At 39.3% G+C, this 7,799-nt stretch overlaps 1 pseudogene; it reads left to right on the top strand.

The window, feature by feature from the left end:
• The first annotated feature begins 2,481 nt into the window (after nt 1-2,481).
• On the top strand, nt 2,482-2,580 carry LOC141616110 (small nucleolar RNA R71; annotated as a pseudogene).
• The last annotated feature ends 5,219 nt before the right edge of the window (nt 2,581-7,799 follow it).

The raw sequence follows: 7,799 nt of genomic DNA, 5'->3' as shown, positions 1-7,799 counted from the left end.
TCAAACACTACACATTCAAAACAAATTAAAATCCCTCCCTGACTTGCTCTCATGTTATAAAAAATTCTACAACAAGGCATATAAAATGCAATGCAAAAATTGAGTAATGTATAAGTTAAATGAAATGCAAGTTAAGAGATTAGCATATTTACAAATGGTCGTTTAGGGTGGACTCCACCAAACTCTCCTTCTCTTTGGAGGTGTCAAGGGGGTAAGGCAAGGGCGTTGTTGATGTTGCTCAACGCCTTGTAGAAGTAGTCAAAGGCTTGTTCATTGTTATGATAAAGGTCTTGCATATACCTTGGCACATTATTGTCTTCATTCATGTAGTAGCCCGAGTCAAAGAGGTGACAAGGACCTACAAATCCTTGGTCTAGAGTCATTGCATTTCCAATGTAAGGGTTAATCAATCCGTCAAATTCATCATCCCATAGACCATATACTTCACTTGCTTCTTTCCCTATGTTGGGAGGATCATGAGTTGGCAAGAGCAACTCTTCTTCATTGTTGTCATGGCCAATGAGGCCTCCATTGATATTTGTCATGGGTGAGCTTTGCAAGCTCTCATTCTTGTTGTGAAAAATTGCATGCTCTCCGAATAAAGCCATTTCAACAATATCCACTTCGTTCTTCCAATTGGGCAGTGTGTCTTTGCCCTTTTCTTTAAGATTTATATCTTTCACTTGTCCTTTGAATGGGGATTCCAATTTCTTCTTGTCACCTTCCCAGCTATAGTGATCAACCATAAAGCATGGCTCAAGCAAGTTGGAAGCTCTCATAGTCTTATCAAGATTAAAGGTGATTGTTTCATCACCAACTTCAAGTGTGAGCATCCCATGCTTTACATCAATCACCACTCCGGTGGTGTGTAGGAATGGTCTTCCTAGAATGATTGGAATGTTGGAATCTTTCTCCATATCAACAATAACAAAGTCCACCGGTATGAAAAACTTTCCAATTCTCACGGGTACATCTTCCCATATCCCAAGTGGTTTCTTTGTTGTTCGGTCCGCCATTTGTAGGGTCATGTTAGTGCACTTGAGTTCTCCCACTCCTAGCCTTTCACATACAGAATATGGCATGACACTCACACTTGCACCTAGATCACATAGTGCTTTGTTGATTGTGGTATCACCAATGGTACATGGAATGGAGAAACTTCGCGGATCCTTGAGCTTAGGTGGCGAATTCCTTTGAAGTATTGCACTACTTATCTTTGTGAAAGCGATGGTATCTAACTTCCTTATGGAATTCTTCTTGGTAAGGATGTCTTTCATGTATTTTGCTTAAGCCGGAACATGGTTGATCAATTCCGTGAATGGGATAGAAACCTCTAGGTTCTTCAAAATCTCCATGAACTTTCCAAGTTACACATCAAGCTTGGGCTTGGCTTGGCGACTTGGAAACGGAAGTCTAATCAAAATAGGTTCTTTTTCAACCGCTTTAGCCTTCTCTTCATTTCTCTTCTAAAATGAGTCATTGGTAGTTGGTTCCACTACCTTAGGATTTCTCCTCAATGGTTCCATCACATCTCCTTGCTTGACACTTTTCTCAATAACATCCTCTTCAATTGGCACCTTTGGTCCCTCATATCTTGTACCACTCCTCAAGTGAATGGCAATGATGGTCTCATGTCTCGTAGGAGGATTAACTTGAGGAGGTAATTGTCCTTTTTGCCTTTGGGAACTTGAAGAGGCCAATTGGGACAATTGTGTTTCCAACATCTTGGTATGAGCAAGGATATTATTGATGGTAGTGTCTTTGGCTTGGCTATCTCTTTCCATTTGAACAAAGAAATATTGTTGGCTCTTTTGCATTTGGAGGACCGCTTTTTGAACATCAAAAGCTTGGTCATTGGTTTGATTGTAAGAGGGTTGGTTTTGGTTGAAGCAGGGTCTTTGGGTAGGATTTCTCATTGGAGGTGGGGTGTATGTTGGTTGAGGATTTTGAAAATTTTGGCTTTTATATGAGAAGTTTGGGTGAAATTTGGTGTTTTCATTGTAGTACTTGGAGTAAGGGTTGCCATTCTTGTATGCTTGGAAAGCATTCACTTGCTCACTTGTGCCCCTACACTCTTGTTGATCATGTCCCAAAGTTCCACAATTCTCACACACTCCATTTGGAAAAGAAGATGTTGCCACCATGGCATTGACATGTCGATGTTGCTTGGATGATTGAGAGGCTTCATTCATCTTGGCTATGGCTTTCTCAAATTTGAAGTTCATTGTGTCAACATGAGAGCTTAGTTGGGCACCCAAATCGGCACTCAATTGTGTGACGGAGTCAACTTCATGTCTTCCTCCCCTAGTAGCTTTTCTTGGCCTACTATATTGAGAGTTGTGAACCTCCATCTCCTCTATCTTTGCCCATGTTTGGTTGTCATTTACCTCCGTGAATCTTCCATTAGAACCCATGTTGAGCACATTCCTTGAATCTTCATACAACCCATTCCAAAATTGTTGAACAAGAAACCATTCGCTTAGTCCATGATGAGGCCAAGAGCGACATGTATCTTTGAATCTTTCCCAAGCCTCATATAAAGACTCTTCATCTCTTTGCTTGAACCCGGTGATTTGGGCTCTAAACAAGTTGGTCTTCTCCGGAGGGTAGAACTTCTTGTAAAAGGCGAGTGCTAACTTCTTCCATGAATGAATTCTAAGAGTGGCCTTGTCTAGGCTCTTTAACCATTGCTTTGCGGCTCCGATCAAGGAAAAAGGAAACAATACCCATCGAATTTGGTCTTGAGTTACCCCCGTTTGGGAAATTGCATCACAATAGTCACAAAAGTCTCCATGTGTAGATGAGGATCCTCACTAGGCATCCCTCCAAATTGACTTCTCTCAACTAATTGTATGTATGCGGATTTGGCAATAAAATTACCGGTCAAGTGGGGCAGTATTGGGGTACCATTTGGTAGGTTCTCCCCGGTTCGTACGTAATGAGATGAAAATTTAGACATTGTAGGTTGATTTTGTGGTTGGTTTGAAATTGGGTTTTCCTCTCCTTGTCTTGCAAAAGGGTTAGTAAAATCAACACTATCCGATTGGACAATACCAATGTTCACAAGTTCTCCAATACCCATAATTGTTGAAGTCCCTCTAACGGTTCTTCGAATATTTGTCAAAGTTCTTTCAATCTCGGGATCAATAGGCAAAAGACCGCCTTGTGATCTCCTAGACATACGAAAATCAAAGAACTAGAAAACAATTAAAAACTACCTTGAGGAGTTTGACTTCCCCAAGGTTAAAAAAGACACAACTAAAAACAACAAATGAAAACAATTCAATTGAACACCGTCCCCGGCAACGGCGCCATTTTTTTATTCGGTTGAAACTTCGTCGTCTAAGCTTACCAATCAAAACACTATTTATAATCTCAACAAACTACTCTTAGTAGAGTGGTAAGTAAAGGTTAGATACCAAGGTATGGGTATTTTATTGATTTACCGGTTGTAGAAAGCTATGTCTTAGGGTGTCACAATTTGGGTTGAGTTTGAGGTTTGCAATCTAAACTACTTAACAAAGAAAATGTAAACAAATGAAAATAAAGCAAAGCACGTAAAAAGCGTTTGTAAACAATTGATTAAGGCACTAGGGTGTCATTTGTTCATAAGGGAATCATGGTGAGATCACATACACAAGTGTCATAGATGCAAGCAAATTATTGTTGTAGTGGAATTGAGTTAGTTTATATCTTAAAATTCCTAGGATGTTTTGGGTCTCGGAGCCGAGTCGGTCAAGACTTTAAAACTCCTACAAGTCGACTTAATTCTCCCTATTCAACTATATGCATGGTCTAATAAGCCTTGAGTTGGTTTATGTCTTACAAGTCTTGTTAAATGGATAAGAGATTCGTGCTAGGTTGTCAATCAAGCATTTCATCAAACATAACATGTGCATAAGTTGAAACTATAACAAGCAACTTCCATTAACCGTATCAACCATAAATACTAATTCCCTAAAGCGAACTCCATTAACCGTATCAACCATATTACCCCCCAATACCCATACTAATTTTGTCCCTGATCGTCCTATCCCCCCCCCCCCCTAGCTTACTACCAATGTCTCATACCATACAATCACTTTATCAAATTCTCATCGCTTTAGTTTCTCAAAAGCTCATGGCTATAATGTCATTTCACGTATCTTATGGATATATATCTTTGAACTCACATCCTCATTATCGTACTCTATATTTTCCATAATTTCTTACTTTCATGTCCCATAACTCTTGTGAATATTCACTCAACTTACTTCCATTCTTCTTCTCCTATTACACTCGACAATATCGCTTAACACCTCCACTCCTTACTCCTACTACCTAGCTCTATAGTAATTCTGTTACCCTCTCATTGCTCAAAAAGTCAAATCTTAGTAGCTCGTATCGTCTTATTCACACTCTTACATAATCTCTCTCAACATGCTATACACTCATACTCACCACCAATAAGTCCATCCACCTAATGTTTTGTCCTTAATTGATTACATCTTCCATTAACATCTCTAGAAGCCAAGATTCACCTCATCCCGTTACTTCCCAAAGAATTACACACTAGGCTCACCTCCTAGTAATCCAAATTCCCAAACACAACCACTACATACAAATTCTCATTGCGGCATCCATCGATCTAACCTCACTAAACACCAATCTTTTCAAGTTTATATCGCGACCTTCCATTAGATATATCCTCACCCAATATAGTCATAATCATCTCCCTCCAGAAATCCCCACATATCCCAATTTACCATAATTCACATCCCTCTTTCCAAACTATTATTCTCACATTTATCGGACTTACATTACCACTCACATCTCCTCTCTACCATATAAGCTTACCATTACATTACTCAAGCCCACGATCATATAACTCACCATACATCACAAAGGGTGCTTTTTGCCTTGATAAACTCATCCAATTTAATTTCTCTTTCCACTATCCATCACAGTCGCGCATAACCACATATCCTCCCCCATACACTAAACTCACACCCATCATAAGGTGGTACTTTTCATGTCATAGGATCTAATATTTTGCATCGGACCCAAAACATATGTCAAAGAATGCTTTAAGACTCAAGATAAACGTATGCACATAATCTACGACTCCAAAATGAAACATCAACCGCCTAAAGAAGTACTATGTCGGGTACATGCTCGTACTCGGTGGAGCACAGGCTGCTCGGTCGAGTACGGTACTACTCGGGCATGTTTGGTGTGAGGTTAAAACTCATCGTTAAAAGCTACCTAACCAAAACAATATTTATAACTTCACAAACTACTCTTAGCAAAGAGGTAAGTAAAGGTCGGATCCCAAGGGACGGGTATTGATGTAGGATTTTTAATTGCAAATGGTTGTGTCTTAGGGTGTCACAATTTGGGTTGAGATAGGAGATCACCTAAACTAATTAACAATGTGAAAGCACAGTAATAAAAACAAGAAAGGTGATTAAAATGAGATGTAAACAATTGATTAAAAGCACTAGGGTGTCATGAGTTCGTAGGGGATTCATGGGAGTTGATCATACAAACATGTTCTCTACTAGATGCAAGCACTTATTATTGTGATGGGATCGAGTTGGTGTATAAGCTTACAATCCCTAAGAAGGTTTGGGTCCCGGAGCCGAATCGATTAGATTGTACAACACTTACAAGTCGACTTAGTCTTCCTATCCAACTATATGCATGGTCTAATGAGACTCGAGTTAGTGTATAAGCTTACAAGTCTCATTGAAAATATAGGTGATGGGTAAAAAAATGCAAGGATTCATAGGCTCGCATTTCATCAAACATAACATGTACATAAGTTGAAATCACAACAAGCAAGCAAATTAATTATGAAAAAATATTAGATTAAGTATGAATCAATCTCCATGTTGGTTTCCCCTAATTCCCCATTAACCCTAGTTAAGGAAACTACTAACTCATTATCAAGTTTAACATGATAACAAGGTTGTCAATCATACTAGCACGGCAAAACATGATGAATAAATGAAAATGATTAACAATAATTAAACAAGGTTAAGATATAATTATACCTATGAAGATGATTCCAAATAATAAAGCAAAGAATAATAGAAGTACTTGATGATTGATGGAAGGTTGTCAATCCTCCAAATAAACTCAAATAATCTTCTAATTACCCAAAATGAATGAAGATCAATAGAGAAATTAAGGAAATATTACGTATTGAGATGTGTATTAAGACTAGATTAAAAGTTGATTACAAGATTAAGAAAGTATTAAGATAGCATTAAGATTGGTTACTAATTGATTACAACTTGATGATAATCTAGGTAGTACAGAGGGGTATTTATACTAAAGATTAAGTACAAAAATTAGGGTTACTAAGGGATTAAATGACTATTAAGACCCTTAAGAAAAGTTGACGAAATGCTCCTCTCCAAGGAAATGAGCATTTCCGTTTTGCTAGTCCCGTATGGATATGCTCGTCCCGAGCGGCTTTGGTCTTGGCACGTTGGGTTCTGTCCTGTGATCCGAGTGGATCATGCAGGAGACGCTCGGATCCTTTGGCTTGAAGACGAGCGGCTTGACTGGAGGACGCTCGGATGGTGGTGCTGGGAGACTCCCGGATTGGTGGCAATCCGCTCGGATCCTGGGTCAGACAGCTTCTTTTCTCTTCGTTCCTCAACAATCCGCGGGGATCTTGTTGAAGATGCAAGGATCCTTTCATCATTGCCAATCTACTTTATTATCAACATAGGCCATCTAGTATTATCTTCTCCTTGATGCTTGGTCATTAGATGCGATCAATTTAGTTCCATTTCGCCATGTAAATGCAAGGTTAGCTCTCCTTTCCTACTAAGGGGGACAAAACCTCAAAGAATACGCAAAATGGGAAACTAAATATAGTAAATGACCCAACTATGCACTATAAAGCATTGGAACGAGGTAAATTCGGGGACTAAATGTGCTCAAATATGAGTCACATCAAACATCCCCAAACCAAACCTTTGCTCGTCCCGAGTAAAGAGGTGACAAAAATAGGACCCTTATTTAAACTAACCTACTAATATAGCCGCTGTGAGACAATTAGAGAGTCTCACTCCACCCTTTAACTCACAACAAGACAACCATGAGGTAGGATGCCTTCTTGCAAGGCAAGGTGGGTCTTGCCAAAATGGCGACATATCCAAGCATTAAAGAATAGAAAACAAGTAATTGATGCATCTACAAAAATGAATAGTCACTTTCCTCATCTAAGTGGCGGAAATTATCTACAAGGGAAGCAATCTAAGGGTACACAATCCTTCACAGATATGGTTTCTTCAAACTACTAAGCCTAAAAGGATACCACTATAACAATGGAATCAGTCAATCACCAACTACAACAACCACCAATCACTAGTTACTCATCACTGGTAACCCACACCGCCAGTGGGGGACCACAACCTTGCCCACCAAACTCCCGCTCATCGCAACGAGCGATCCCAGATTGTTAATGTGCACATCCCCCTTGTGACGAGAGACACAAGAGGCGAACATGGGAATGAGACCATCTCTCGACATGGCTCACAAAACAATCTCAACCACAACCATCACCATCTACTCCAACCAATCTCAACAAAAATAATAAACAAAGCAATAACAACCGCAATACACATAAATAGTTACACAATCAACTGAGTAGGGAAAACCCTGCCTTTTCGCAATCCGCTACGCTACAATCAATCATACGAATGCATAACGAGTACCACATCGTCACCTACAACAATGGTAACTAAACAATAAAAATCACAAACTATCATAATCAATTTCTACCCAAAATTAACCCAATCTAG

Source organism: Silene latifolia, chromosome 11, assembly GCF_048544455.1.
Source record: "Silene latifolia isolate original U9 population chromosome 11, ASM4854445v1, whole genome shotgun sequence".
NCBI lineage: Eukaryota > Viridiplantae > Streptophyta > Magnoliopsida > Caryophyllales > Caryophyllaceae > Silene > Silene latifolia.
The sequence above is the reverse complement of the archived record's forward strand: the minus strand, read 5'-3'. Positions and strand labels throughout refer to the sequence as shown.